This window comes from Mya arenaria, chromosome 14, assembly GCF_026914265.1.
Source record: "Mya arenaria isolate MELC-2E11 chromosome 14, ASM2691426v1".
Lineage (NCBI taxonomy): Eukaryota > Metazoa > Mollusca > Bivalvia > Myida > Myidae > Mya > Mya arenaria.
In genome coordinates this window covers 56047453-56063675 of record NC_069135.1, presented here as the reverse complement: position 1 = coordinate 56063675, position 16223 = coordinate 56047453, and the positions used below count along the sequence as shown (strand labels likewise).

The window sequence follows — 16223 nt, the reverse complement described above, 5'->3', positions numbered from 1 at the left end:
ATCCCATAGCCTCTCACATTTAGTACAGCCTGGCTACGCCCTTGAATTTAATTAATTGCCAAAAAATGTCAAAATCCTGTCTACATTCTAGTATTTTGAGTTATTTTTTTCATTGAGTAAGACCCTTTTGAGCTATTTAAACACTGTAAATATCCGTAAAGCTATATGCATGTATACAATATTGATATCCCCAGCATGCACAATTAAGTTATGCATTATCTTTTACCATTGTTAATTCTAACATACAAGAAAATACTGTAATTTACACTTACCTGAAAAAAGTGTAGTAAATGATAGAGAATAATAAGTGGCAGATTTCAAATCAAGGCATTTAAGGCTCACCAGGGGCTTAGCACCATCCAGATAATACAGACAGGCTAGCTCCGTGTCCTAATGCCAGGATCATTTATAGTAACTTTATCTTGTTGAAAAGTTTAATACTTGACTAGTCCAAATAAACAGCAACTTCAGAGTCTTGGACAAGTTTTGTTTTGGCGAGTCTTCATGTCCACATCCAACTTTTTCTCCTAGCCAAGAATGACATTTCAAGCACTAAGTTTATTTAGTTCAAATAATTGTACATTGAATGATTTTTTACCATTTTTGATATGGCACATCACATAGTGAACACATCTATAATTTTCTACTTGATGCATATTGAGCTTCAAGATGACACGCGTCAGCCAGATAGGTCCAAAATGGCAATGCTATGTTGACAGAAGCTGATCGGAATTTAAGTGTTTAATGAAACACTTGTGTAATTATACACACTTGTGTGATTAAACAATGATATTGGCTCAAGATAAATTATGTGAAACTTTCATGATCCTGTTTTGCAATGCAATCTTTATTATTGAAGTGTTGTTACAGTTGAAGAAAATATTTTACTATGGTATGAATCAGATCAACATGGCATAAAGGCAACCAATTTATGCACTGGTCGGTCAATTGTAACCACGCCCCCCCCCCCAGATCTTGGGAATAGCAGGGACTTGGACTAGCGTCAACCGCGCATGTGCAAAGCCAATTATTGCGCAATCGGTGTTTTCGCTAAAACCTGACCCGGAAATTTAGCATATTTTATACGCGTCAATGGGAAGAAAAGAAAGGTTAACCAAATGAAATATTAGCATAAATGGGTGGGATTAAGTCCAAATATGGCGTATATGACCTACATATTATATAAATGCTGATTTTTAGTAGGGAGAATAAGGTTTGAAAACTAAACAAATCGCGATTTTGTTGAAAACGGCCATATACGCGGATCTTTCTGTGGTTTAAATGAAGTTTGATCATTATTCTAAATATAATGGGTAACATTTACACCGTATTTAACCGTAATATATGTGAATTTAGGTTATTTTCAATATTGGTGCGCGACCGCGAGGGGAGTTAAGAATGGATAAAATTACCTCCCCTGCCAATCGAGCACTTGCTAATGTGGACGTTTCCGGAACGATTGCAAACAAAAATTAATGCGTATTACTTCGTAATTGCAACAGCGATTTGTATCTGGTAGATGACAATATTGCCGTTTGGTGCAGGTTGGTTATATTGAGTTATTGCATGTATGCATTTATTGAATCTTATTTGTTTGTCTGATAAATTGATGCATTTTTGTGTTATCCATTTCGTACTGTACTCAAAATCGTTCGTACTTTTCATACATTTTTTTTGCAATCGATGTTAAATATATAATCTAAAAAAAGCAAAACTAATTTTAGGCAAGGCTTTCTTCTCATTTATCATGCACAAATATTGGTTCCAGTGTCAAACCTGAAAATAATGTGTATAACTGAGTTAACAAATGGTTTTGTTAAAAAAAATAAGTGCATTTGTATTCAATTCATTTTCAGAAGAAACTCACTGACTCCGTGACAGAGTGTGTCCGCCTCGGGCTGGTTCAACTTTGATTTGAGTTTTATTATGAGTGACCGAGACCTTTTCACAACTGATATCAGTGGTTCCCAGCTTTGGAGAATGGTATAATGTTAAATATGACAATGATGATGCTATTTATGCATATAACTTATGTCAGGATTACAAACAAGGTGATTTGCAGCTTGTGGTAGAATAATTGTGCTATTTATAAAAGATCAGCTTAAGCAGTATTTAAAGTTCAATGAAGATTACTTGAGCTTTTCAGATATTGACATAGAAACTGGTGTTGGCATAATCCACATTATTTACATGTAAGACACATTTAACAGTGCACATGTTCCAGTTGAAATCCTCTGTGTCTGAGGGAGAGTGTTAACTTTCCATTAACATTTATTATTTTCAGGTGCCAGTTTAACACTCTCATCTCATCCCTCATCAATCATGTTTCATTGTTAAGTTAATACTATTAAAAGGCACTCATGTTTCATTGTTAAGTTAATACTTTTAAAAGGCACTCATGTTTCATTGTTAAGTTAATACTTTTAAAAGGCACTCATGTTTCATTGTTAAGTTAATACTAAAAGCATTCATGTTTCATTGTTAAGTTAATACTAAAAGCATTCATGTTTCATTGTTAAGTTAATACTAAAAGCATTCATGTTTCATTGTTAAGTTAATACTAAAAGCATTCATGTTTCATTGTTAAGTTAATACTAAAAGCATGTAGCATGTTGTTAAGTTTAGATGCTTTATAATGTTAACAAATGTTGCTTGCCTAGAACAGTAGATTAGTTTCCGAGTTTTAGTTAAGAAAAGTTAATTATTTTTTAATAAAACATAAGGCAGTTTTTTACATACTAAATGACAAATATCACATTCCATTCTTTGGTTCTAAAGCTAATAATGCTTGCTATTTCGGTTTGGGGTAACTTCATAGCTTCTAACCTGACATTATATCATTCTTGCAGTGCATTATCATTTCATAATTGAGAAACTAACCTGTTTAATATGTATTTTTATAAAACTAATGTAAAATATAATGTGATGAACATTTTTTCCCATATAAATGTCTTATATGTATGTTTTGCCTATTTTCAGGTATTTCTGTCTTGGCGCGGCGCACTTCGATTCATCTTAGCAGCATACTTAGAAGTTGCCTGGTCCAATACAAGATACGGGATAGGTCAGTTTAATATGTATTTATATAAAAGTAATGTAAAATATAATGTGATAAACATTTTTCCCCATATTAATGTCTTATATGTATGTTTTGCCTATTTTCAGGTATTTCTGTCTTGGCGCGGCGCACTTTGATTCATCTTAGCAGCATACTAAGAAGTTGCTTGGTCCAATACAAGATACAGGATAGGTCAGTGATGGTTATAGAAGCAGTCAGGAGTGAATTGTGCACTGGAAAAACATTCTAGAGTGGAATAAAAAACTTGGGTCAGCTTTTTGTAAAAAGTGAAAAAAGTGACTTTCCGAATGTTGATTTTTTGCATAATCTGGAGTTGTTAAATTCTATGTGCTTTGACATAACATATTAAAAGTATACATTTTTGTTATAAGTATGGTTATATCTATCTGAAACAGTAAGGTTTAAGCTGGATTTGATTTTTTTTAAAAATCACTGATTGTTGCTACTAGCGTCAACCGCGCATGTGCAAAGCCAATTATTGCGCAATCGGTGTTTTCGCTAAAACCTGACCCGGAAATTTAGCATATTTTATACGCGTCAATGGGAAGAAAAGAAAGGTTAACCAAATGAAATATTAGCATAAATGGGTGGGATTAAGTCCAAATATGGCGTATATGACCTACATATTATATAAATGCTGATTTTTAGTAGGGAGAATAAGGTTTGAAAACTAAACAAATCGCGATTTTGTTGAAAACGGCCATATACGCGGATCTTTCTGTGGTTTAAATGAAGTTTGATCATTATTCTAAATATAATGGGTAACATTTACACCGTATTTAACCGTAATATATGTGAATTTAGGTTATTTTCAATATTGGTGCGCGACCGCGAGGGGAGTTAAGAATGGATAAAATTACCTCCCCTGCCAATCGAGCACTTGCTAATGTGGACGTTTCCGGAACGATTGCAAACAAAAATTAATGCGTATTACTTCGTAATTGCAACAGCGATTTGTATCTGGTAGATGACAATATTGCCGTTTGGTGCAGGTTGGTTATATTGAGTTATTGCATGTATGCATTTATTGAATCTTATTTGTTTGTCTGATAAATTGATGCATTTTTGTGTTATCCATTTCGTACTGTACTCAAAATCGTTCGTACTTTTCATACATTTTTTTTGCAATCGATGTTAAATATATAATCTAAAAAAAGCAAAACTAATTTTAGGCAAGGCTTTCTTCTCATTTATCATGCACAAATATTGGTTCCAGTGTCAAACCTGAAAATAATGTGTATAACTGAGTTAACAAATGGTTTTGTTAAAAAAAATAAGTGCATTTGTATTCAATTCATTTTCAGAAGAAACTCACTGACTCCGTGACAGAGTGTGTCCGCCTCGGGCTGGTTCAACTTTGATTTGAGTTTTATTATGAGTGACCGAGACCTATTCACAACTGATATCAGTGGTTCCCAGCTTTGGAGAATGGTATAATGTTAAATATGACAATGATGATGCTATTTATGCATATAACTTATGTCAGGATTACAAACAAGGTGATTTGCAGCTTGTGGTAGAATAATTGTGCTATTTATAAAAGATCAGCTTAAGCAGTATTTAAAGTTCAATGAAGATTACTTGAGCTTTTCAGATATTGACATAGAAACTGGTGTTGGCATAATCCACATTATTTACATGTAAGACACATTTAACAGTGCACATGTTCCAGTTGAAATCCTCTGTGTCTGAGGGAGAGTGTTAACTTTCCATTAACATTTATTATTTTCAGGTGCCAGTTTAACACTCTCATCTCATCCCTCATCAATCATGTTTCATTGTTAAGTTAATACTATTAAAAGGCACTCATGTTTCATTGTTAAGTTAATACTTTTAAAAGGCACTCATGTTTCATTGTTAAGTTAATACTAAAAGCATTCATGTTTCATTGTTAAGTTAATACTAAAAGCATTCATGTTTCATTGTTAAGTTAATACTAAAAGCATTCATGTTTCATTGTTAAGTTAATACTAAAAGCATTCATGTTTCATTGTTAAGTTAATACTAAAAGCATGTAGCATGTTGTTAAGTTTAGATGCTTTATAATGTTAACAAATGTTGCTTGCCTAGAACAGTAGATTAGTTTCCGAGTTTTAGTTAAGAAAAGTTAATTATTTTTTAATAAAACATAAGGCAGTTTTTTACATACTAAATGACAAATATCACATTCCATTCTTTGGTTCTAAAGCTAATAATGCTTGCTATTTCGGTTTGGGGTAACTTCATAGCTTCTAACCTGACATTATATCATTCTTGCAGTGCATTATCATTTCATAATTGAGAAACTAACCTGTTTAATATGTATTTTTATAAAACTAATGTAAAATATAATGTGATGAACATTTTTTCCCATATAAATGTCTTATATGTATGTTTTGCCTATTTTCAGGTATTTCTGTCTTGGCGCGGCGCACTTCGATTCATCTTAGCAGCATACTTAGAAGTTGCCTGGTCCAATACAAGATACGGGATAGGTCAGTTTAATATGTATTTATATAAAAGTAATGTAAAATATAATGTGATAAACATTTTTCCCCATATTAATGTCTTATATGTATGTTTTGCCTATTTTCAGGTATTTCTGTCTTGGCGCGGCGCACTTTGATTCATCTTAGCAGCATACTAAGAAGTTGCTTGGTCCAATACAAGATACAGGATAGGTCAGTGATGGTTATAGAAGCAGTCAGGAGTGAATTGTGCACTGGAAAAACATTCTAGAGTGGAATAAAAAACTTGGGTCAGCTTTTTGTAAAAAGTGAAAAAAGTGACTTTCCGAATGTTGATTTTTTGCATAATCTGGAGTTGTTAAATTCTATGTGCTTTGACATAACATATTAAAAGTATACATTTTTGTTATAAGTATGGTTATATCTATCTGAAGGTTTAAGCTGGATTTGATTTTTTTTAAAAATCACTGATTGTTGCTAGTTGGACTTTCAGTACAGCCAAAACCGGCTAAATTCCATACCATGCGGAGACGAACAGTTGGTAAAATCCCCACCAAAGTCCCTGCACTCCGGGGACTCTAGGCAAGGCCAATTACCCGCTGTATTTAAAACAGACAAAACCACCGCATTTACCCGGCAATGTGGGGCCACCTGAAAAGCATAAACACGACCCATTTCACCGGCTTTTTCCGGACCTTGGGTGGCCGTGGTTACAATTGACTGGTGCATTAATATCACAATTTTAAAGAAAATCTGAAATACCCTACTGAACTATGCAGAAAGATGACAACTGTGACGCAGATGCAAATTGTTTCGAGTTATTTATATAATCATTATTTTTCACATCAATACTTGCAACAATAATTAACATCTACTAATGCTAGTAATGGCACGAAGCAAAACGACGTCATTGTTTTTTGGATTTTCACTTAGTTTGTATTTCCGTGTTTTACTGCAACTTACTTTTAGTGGTGGGTGACCTTTCACCAGATGTATTTCAGTCATTAATTGTATTGCGTTAAATTCAGCCAATTTGACCACAAGGTGATGATGTTATTCAATTAATTATTTTTAATTCTCCTTTTTAGCACTAACAATCCATTGTAAAACTCGAGTGTGATGCCTTAAATCCGATTTGACATCGGAAATTCCACGGACATGTGTTGATTCATACGCCATCTTGAATAAACCGGGTCATTTTGGGTCATGCGATTAACACATCATATTTTGATGATTCTACTAAAAGAGTCTACAGTATGATATATATTTTAAAATATTTCGATAGTTCAAAGTATTGAATTAATTATGTTTAGCAACAATGTACTTCAGTATTCAGTTCGAAACATTTACGGATTTAATTTTATCGATACAGTAAAATGGCCGAGGAGTTCCGAATGAAAATTTGTAGTAATGTAGTGGAACTATTTCCATGTAGTAGTCAATATTGGCGAAATGATTTATCAATATAAATATTTGATTTCAGTACCAATTGTCAATAAATTATACATGACCCACTTCTCTCACTATTCGCCCAGACATTTTAGAAAAAACTATGTAACAACCACTTTAAATCAGCTAAGTATTCAAAACAATGATGAGAACTATTTACTGAGCGCACTGGCGTTCTTTGGCTTGTAGTTTGCTCGGCTGATGTGCCTACTTAGGACGGGCCCTGAGGGGCACCGTCCAAAAACCATTTGATTCGGGTTACCCGACCCTACCTCCGAAATAAACGCCGACCTTCCCGTTTTAACAATCAGTTGGTAAAAATGAAAATGTAAGCATTTGTTTTACGTGTGTTTCAATATGTAGTTTAAAACTTTAAACTTAAAACAGAATATAACATTACCACAATTATTCAATGATGAAATTTGACGTTCTTTACATAGAGACTAAAAAAGCATACATTCTCTACCTGTTTTTTCAACAGTTTTGGATGTAACACTAACCAGCCCATTTTTTGGCCACATCCTCGTCCTCCTCCTCCTCCACCTCCTCCTCCGCTTTCTCCTCCTCCTCCTCCTCCTCCTCCTCGACCTCCTCCTCCTCCTCATCATCATCATCATTATCATCATCACCAACTTAGAACAGATCTCAATTGAAAATATTCCGAAAATTGCATTTGCCTTAAGTGTTAGAAACATCAGTTTTTGAACGTAAATATGAAAAACTGAAATCTGATCTTTTATGAGCAGTTTTATATCACTGGTTTCCAGACATGTACCCCATTACATATAAAAAACCAAAAACATATAAACAAACACCAACGTTAAAACGGTCAATCTGTGAGAGTGCAGCTTTAAGGGTAAACGTCGTGTAAGCCGTGTACAAACGTCCATATATAACGCAAAGAATGGCCTATACTGTGATAAAAGAACAGACGTGGTATTCATTATATGCATCTTAAGTAAATCTTTGGATCATTCCTCATTGACTCCATTCACTGTAATGGTCAGTGAATAATAACAAGTAATCCGATTAGCTACATCGTTCTTAGATCGAATTAAGACCAATTTTGAATACCAGTCCAGAACCAACTGTGAGTGTGGTATATAACGAGCTACGCACATCGGTTATTTTTCTGTGAAGATATAAATTTGGAGCCCAGCTGCAGACCTAATGAGATTGTTTATGTTAATAAGCTGCATTTGAAAATCAAGTCAAGCACAAACGGCTTCTAATTTCCGCTCGCTAAAGTAGAGTTAAATGTCCATTTATATTTAAGGAGGCTTTTTTTTCTCGAATGATTCAGACAATTATATTCTCAAGTAGTGCATGTTTGTTTTGTTTTTAGCAAAGTATGTCTTTTACATAATATTCTCATGCATTAAACTATTATTAGTTTAGTTTAAACATCTATTACTTTTACAGCAATTGTGAAACAAGTTATTGCAACATTATATTAATCACTCTCGTTTGCACGATGTTACGCGAGAGTGTGGTTTTGTGTTGTGGGGGAAACCGGAGTACCCGGAGGAAACCCACTTGTCCGGCTTGGTGACCACATACCAAACTCTCATACGCCCAGGCAGGGAATCGAACCCGGGTCGCCTAGATGAGAAGCGAGTGCGTTTACCACTGCCCTAACCGGATAAGTAACTACAATTGATATAATTCTTGTTTTAAAATATGATTTAAACATTATATAAATGACGGACTAGAGTGAAGTGTTGTGGAATGCGACCGATTTTTTTATCCTAACTTTTTGATGGTTGCGCGGCATTCGGAGCTCAATATATGCTGCTATCATTTTAAAACCAAAAGAACGTATGATGGTGTAGAAGCTCCCTTTTTATTAGGGATTCGGAGGGTGAGTATTCCGGCTACAGTAACGCTGCAATGACCAAATGGTTTCATACACCGATCTACTACAATATAAAAACAATAAATCCTTGAATGTTGCATTGTTGGGTATCTAAGTCTGTGCATTCTGATAAACCTTTGGGCTGAGCAACCATCAGAACGGGAAGCTCTGTATGTCAGGGTATGGTATGCCAAGAAATAATCGATTTTCTTGCTCGCCCATCATTTAAATGATGTCTAAATCATATCTTCAAACAGTGTTATAGTTTGAGGTATGATATTATAATGCAATGATACAATTGTCGGAAATATACTATTGTCTGCATCTGAACACACTTATTTTTATCATTATTTTACTCTATGATATCGAAATTGCCAAACAAAATACAGTTATAGCCTAAAAAGTATTTTTGTTATAGTGGGGTTCGAGCCCACGCCGGTAAAGTCAAGAAATATGAAGATAACAGCCGGCTAGTCCACTCGGCCACCGAGACTTCAAAATATGTGGTCGATATGTTGATCTGTTAATGATACATTGATAACATCGAGTATAATGTCAATCAACCAATCACGCAACACCGCAGCCGTACTTTTCAATCGCGTTGCTAACGCTAATGAAAATTGTGGTCTTCAAAGACGACACTTTTTATCAAAACCATATCAATATTTGCTGAAATGTTTCAGCTTTTAGTAATTTTGCTTAAACACTCCTTATGATTTGCCCAAACTTAATTAAGTTTTTAAAAAAAGCGCACCCCTTTACACAAATTGTTCTTGAACACTTCTAAAACTAGCCTACTGCCTGCAAGTCAATGTCACAAATATGAACGACATGCAAGCCGTTTATGCATGTTAACCTTAACGTTGTTAGCGGCATCGATGTTAACTTTTATTTGTGAACTACTTTTTGACGTGCTGATAATATTTAAATACAACAAGCACAGCTGAAACACTTGTCTCAAAATGTGTCAGAAGTATTGCAGACCACAAATGTGTCCGTGAACATTTTATAGAAGTTTAGGTTTGAAATTAAACTATGTCGTTAACTTGGTTAACAAAGTTCTGAACATTCACAACAATCAGTCCTGCCAGTGTGATTTCTAGCGAGCGTCGTTATAAAGTGTCGTGGGTAGTAATGCTTGTCTTTATTCAAGGAGTCCGACCGATACGATTAGGCAACAGTCAATTGTAACCACGCCCCCCCCCAGGTCCGGGGAATAGCGGGGACTTTGACTTTCGGTCCAGCCAAGCCCGGGTAAAATCTCCGCTCTGCGGGGACGAACTGATGGTCAAATCCCTGCCAAATGCCCCCGCACCCCAGGGACCCTGGATAAGGCAAATTCCCCGCTATGTTTTGCGCGAAGACAAAACCACCGCATTCACCCGGCACTCCGGGGCCACCTGAAAGGTAATCAAAGCACTGAAAGTGCTGAGGGACGGTGCCTCTGGTGTATGTGCAGAAAAACTATCAACTATTGACAGTTTGGTTATTTCAAGAGCCAAATTTCGTCATGCATGACTATTTTTTATGAATGCGTGTTAAGCAAACGATCACTTCGTACGAAGTTGCATACGAAGATTTCTGCGAGAATTGTATTTGAAAAAAATGGTTGACCATTTCTTTTTTATTTTACTAACAACTTTCACGTTTTATGGATAATAGTAAAGATTTATGTATCTTCTATTTTACAGGTGCCAATCATAGAGTGTTTCTCTTTGCCTGCAATCAGGATACATCAACTGACCTTTGAACTGCGTTTTCCAACTTTGGATTCAAACGCATGCCCTCTTGGGTAGAAGGGTCAGACAAACACCTGTGGCTATATCACTATACTTCTTCAAGTCTCGCTCTACGAGTGATCATGATGTGAAATAAAACAAAATGCAGTCATCTTTTTGTCATATTAAATACGTTATTAACAAATAAAATATTTCAAACATTTTATTCATTCGTTATTTTGACAAACAGTATGAATAAACATACATGTATACCAATAGACAAACAAATAATTGGCAAAGAATGGGCACAAAAATATGAGAATATTTAAGTTGTAGATTTATGGTTAAAATTGATTTTAATGTGACAGAAAATGTCCCAATTTGCCAAAAAGCATTGAATATCAAAAGACATTGCTTGGATTTACAAAATTCTGCCCAAATGAGCATAGATCTGTGAGTTGCTGTTTGGTATTTGTTAATAAAAGTCATGATATATAACTCAAAGTTATAAAACAAAAATGTTGCAAACATAAAACAGTGGAGGATCTGATGTTATGTTGAAATGATATACTTGTATAAGCTATTTCAACTGTATATGAGCAGATTCTTATGGAAATATGAGCTTTAAGTATTACTTTATTCTAAAATGGTGACCTAGAAGGTTTAGTTCCTTGTATTGGCCAATGTTATATTGTTCACTTCACAGCTTGAGGTAAATGCAAGATATAATACAGTCAAGTTCAGAAACTGCTTAACAGTTATAATAATATACCCTTCCTCTCAATATGGAGTACATTTGTGGGAAGTTATATCAAATCCTTCAAAAGGTTAAAGAGACATGAAGCAGACACAATTTGTTACAGACGGACAGACAGACAACTCCAGCTAAAAGAATTAGTCTATTTCAGGAGGAGACGTGCTTAGCCAAATGGTTCTTGAGAAAAATTCATTGAAAATAATTTATAAAAAGTACAATAAACAGGCAGTCATAAAAGTTAACATGAACACTAACTTAGGCTTAGATGAGCTGGATGAAAAATGTGTTCAACAAAATAATTGAGAAGTTGCCCAAAATGTTACAGCTACATGTAAGAAATGAGCCAAGTATCAACAAGAGATGTTTGTCAAACATTATGCCCCCACCTGAGTGCCATGTCGTCAGGATTTTATGAACAATTGAATGAAATAAGCACGGACCGAAATGACAGCTGATTAGTCACTGACATTGGATGCCGTTGAGGCAGTTTTAAGATTATGACCATTCAAAGTGTGAGGAGTGTGTTATGACCATGACCTTTGACTCTATGACCTCAAAATCCATATGAGTCATCAGCTGGTCTAAAAAAAACTAAGTCAAGTTTGAGGGACATGGGTTCAGGCATTGACATGTTATCACACAGACAACCATTTTTGCATTCAAGGTCACTGTGAACTTGACATTTGTCCCAATGACTTCTAAAATCAATAAGCGCCATCTCCTTGTAAAGCCCAACTTCCATGTCAAGTTTGATGATCATAGGTTCAGGCATTGTTGAGATATCCCTGGGAGAGGATTTGTTATATTTTTTGCATTAAAGGTTATTGTGACCTTGACCTTGATGACCCTCAAAGTCAAGAGGGGTCATCTACTGGTCAGGCCCAACCTTTATGTCAAGTTTGATGACCATTCAGACTGAATGGCATGATTGGTCCAGGAATTGTCCAGTTTGCTTTCAAGATCACTTTGACCTTGACCTTTGACCCCTAAAATGAATAGGGGTCATCTACTGGTAAGGCCCAACCTCCGAGTCAAGTTTGAGGGCCATGGGTGCAGGCATTGTTGATTTATCACTTGGACAACCTTTTACCATTCAAGGTCACTGTGACCTTGATCTTTGGCTCGATGATCCCCAAAAACAATAGGGATCATCTACTAGTGAGGCCCAACTTCCATATCAAGGTCTAGGCATTGTTGAGTTATCACTCGGACAAGCTTTAAAATGAATTTACCATTCAAGGTCATTGTGACCTTGACCTTTGGTCTCATACGGTAGACGGTACCGACCTACCGACCGACATGTGCAAATCAATATACCCCTCTTCTTCGAAGGGGGGCATAATAAAAAATGTCTTATTATGCACAACAGTAATTACATTGACAGAGACATTTTTCCTTTCAAGTATTTATAAATTGAGCAGTAGCTGAGTCCTTGGATGACATAACAGTGCAGTATGTTGGTTATAATATTTGCTTCCTTTTTAAATGATATGCCAGCATGTATAAAGATGGTCTCTTCAACATCAAAGTCCACAGTAAATAGATTCATGTGAGTTGCAAGAAGACAGAATTTTCAAGTTTAAACAATTTACAATGTTGAACTGATGTAAATAGTTGCTCAGATCACAGCAATGGTAAACTGAATCAGAATGAATCCATTGAAGGTATTGAAACAGTTTTTGTTTGAAGGCTGTTCAATTCAAGCACAATCCTTTGATATGAGATGGTGGCATAAACTGTTTTGTGAATTCTGTCCTTGAAAAGTATTTGGTAGTCTCAAGTATCTCCTTGAAAAACAGTTAAGATGAATTTTGTAGAGATTGGAAAGTCTATTGCTCTTTCGGTAACTTTCACTCTAGGTTCTGAAGTATTTGTGACATGGCGCTGAGTCTCTGAAACGAATAACAAAAATTGCAAAAATAAACAATGATAAAAAAAAATTGAGTACATACCCGGTATATAAAATATTTTAAATTTACACCTTTTACCAGTCACAGAATATTTCACAGAGCCACTTGTAAAATATGTATAATAAAACATCAGTTGTTTTCTCAGTTAGATAAAGGGCACAACTCAAAATCTCTTAAAGCCGGATTTATAGACCTAATAATTAGGACCTATACATCATATACAAATATAATACATTAACATTAGTGTATTGTCTCTGACATGATGGACGGCTATAATGATACCTTGAATTTGGTTCTTTGAAAACAGACTTATCTGCTAGAAATCATTAAGACCCGTTTTTATTTCTTTTGTTTTCTTTAAGGCTGCACTCTTACAGATTACCAGTTTTGATAATATTTTTTCTTTTGTCCAGGAATGAGCCAATTTTAAGTAAACATCTGAAAACCAGCGATACAAGAATGCTGACAAAAGATTTTATCGCAGCTTTTCATATTTCTGTCGCAAATTAATGTTTTTGAAAAATGCATAAAACATTAATTTTTAAAAATAAATATGAAAACTTGCAATGTGATTTTTTCAGCAGTCTTATATCACTTGTTGCTATGCATTTTCACATGCAATGTTACATATATACAGTATCCAGTGATGTGGATCATTCCATAATTATATATGCCGCACATCTTCAATATTATAATTATAGAATGTGCATCAAACTATAAGCATGATAAGCTTAAAAGTTTGTATTAAATTGAGATTTGGTAAAGAAATATGCTACAAACTGACTGTAAATACATACATAATGCACGGTTTCCACTTGATTTGCTCTTGTGGTGTATTTACTTTTATCTTGCTTATAAATAACACAAGTAAACTGGAAATATGGAAATTTAGTTACCCATCCAGAAACCTGCAGTTCTGTGAAACATTCCATCCCGCCTAGTTACCAGCCTCTTGGATCCATGTCAAGATCTGAAATAAAAAATGAATAATCTATTTATTTATAAACAGGCTATTTTCTTTCTGAAGCTTAAAATATGGTTGACATTTTTCTTTAAATGCAAGGTGGTTTCTGTTTTAATAAAGCCATTGCTTGAGCTCAAGTAGTCATCAGTCGTGGGGTTCAAGATCTGAACCTGTCCCACTTTTGCACCCAGGTTTACCGACTAATACTATACCGTTCATGAGTGTGTCCCAGTACTAACCCACAAAGGTCAGATTGTTTGCAAATTAAGTTATCAGGAACAGTTTGTCCAGCTGGTTGAACAATTCAACTGCAAGCTTTAAGTTATTTTAAGTTCTAAGGGCCTGTGAGCCAAGTTGATAGAGCACAAACTTGCAAACAGGGAGTCCCCAGTCCAAGTCCCATTACTAGCTGCACTGTTTTCAGAACCGCAAGAAAATTGAAAAAAAAAGTAGTTTGGGAAAAACAAGTCTCCCAACTGTGACCAATAGAGCTCATGCTTACCTTCTGGCTGCTCTGGATATTTTAAAAAATACTCTTTGACCCATCCCACCCCCGCATCCCCACCCCCATGCAACTTTTAAATTTATAAGCTTCAATGTTGATATAGAATTTCTGAACACTATAAGAGACATGATAATCTTGTAAATATAAGTCAAAGCAAGTTATCGAAAAATGATTAAAACTTTGACAGATGAAATGACAGATCAGTGTAAACACTGTCATAAAATCAGTCTGTTTTTAGCTTGTTTGTTTTACTTAAAACACCGTAAAATTCATATACCATGAGTCTAATGGTTGGATAGTATTTCAGTCTATATTCCAGTGTTCTTATCACAACAAAACTCTTGAAATGCATCGAAATAAGAGCATTTTGTTTTTCAAAACATTTTGACAGTTGGAGCGAGTTGCGTCCCCTGAAAATTTGGTCAAAACGGCGTCTTAACGATTTGTTAATTTACTCACCGGATTGTAGATTCCACAGAGTTGTCTTCTGTCATGATTTTGTGTAAATACGCCATAATAAATGAACGATCGCCAATATAGAATATATCTGTTGTTGTGGCGGCCATATTTTAGTCTACAGTACGAAGTTCGTACGCCACCCTAAGAGCTTTCGTAGAAATTTTCGTAGATCTACGAAGAAACAGGACTGGTGCTTGTTCGTACGAAATTTTTAATAAAACGCGGCTAAACAGCCTGAGATACATCGTACAAAGTTCGTAAGCAAAACTGACTTCGTACGAAGTTTAATAAAACTGGCCCTTATTCTAGTAAAGCTTGGAGTCCGGATTTATTCTAGCAAGTAATTTGGTTGACCAGTGCCAAAAAAAGGAAAAAGTCCAATGTCATTAAATGTAACGGTCAGCTCGCGCAGGAAAAAATCAAGATAAAATAAATCATGCATACTTAAGTAATGTTTTTTAAACATATCCTTTGTGCTTTACAATTATAGATTTATTGCATAATTATTAATGTTCTTGTAAGCTATTGAATATTACTGGTGTTTTAAGCATTGAAAAACCGCACTCTTTCTTCGACCGAGACAGCCGGTAAATCGGTTTGTAACTTTTCAGCCGATTGCCCCTACTATGAACGCTGCCCTGAGCGGGCACCGTCCAAAAACACAGCCCATTTCCCATACTATCCCCGGTATACCCCCGGACCTGGGGGAGGGGGCGTGGTTACAATTGGCTGGTGCATTAGGCTGTGCTCGGATTCGGATCTCCCCAGACATTTTCAATCGAAGACAACCTTTAGAAGCCTAGTAGTTCGTGAACATTTGAATATAGTATAAATGAATTGTAGTGTTTTAACGTGTTTATCGTATACCTAATTTTAAACTGATTGTTAGTAAGCACCATCATTTGTAGACGAGTTAGCTGATGATATAAAAGGATGTATAAAATTGTGCAAAAATAAAAACCTTTGAACATAATTAAGATTCCCTAGAATTAAGTCATTAAGTTTAACTGCTTAATTAAATTACTACAGTACGCGATCTACTTGCAGCGCACGTAAAAACTCGATTTCTGACATTGTAAC

The 16223-nt window shown here is 35.2% G+C and overlaps 3 long non-coding RNA genes across 3 annotated transcripts; 2 read left to right on the top strand and 1 right to left on the bottom strand.

The window, feature by feature from the left end:
* Window positions 1-1012: 1012 nt before the first annotated feature.
* On the top strand, window positions 1013-3518 carry LOC128216936 (uncharacterized). Its single transcript, XR_008258159.1, has 4 exons — window positions 1013-1544; window positions 1857-1983; window positions 2980-3064; window positions 3166-3518. It is a non-coding gene; the product is annotated as an uncharacterized LOC128216936 (long non-coding RNA).
* Window positions 3519-3539: 21 nt separating this feature from the next.
* Window positions 3540-5949, top strand: LOC128216935 (uncharacterized). The gene is made up of 4 exons (XR_008258158.1): window positions 3540-4071; window positions 4384-4510; window positions 5469-5553; window positions 5655-5949. It is a non-coding gene; the product is annotated as an uncharacterized LOC128216935 (long non-coding RNA).
* A 4807-nt stretch (window positions 5950-10756) lies between these two features.
* On the bottom strand, window positions 10757-15086 carry LOC128217604 (uncharacterized). Its single transcript, XR_008258245.1, has 3 exons — window positions 14962-15086; window positions 14112-14185; window positions 10757-13197 (listed from the first exon to the last, which is right to left on the bottom strand). It is a non-coding gene; the product is annotated as an uncharacterized LOC128217604 (long non-coding RNA).
* Between the last annotated feature and the right edge of the window lie 1137 nt (window positions 15087-16223).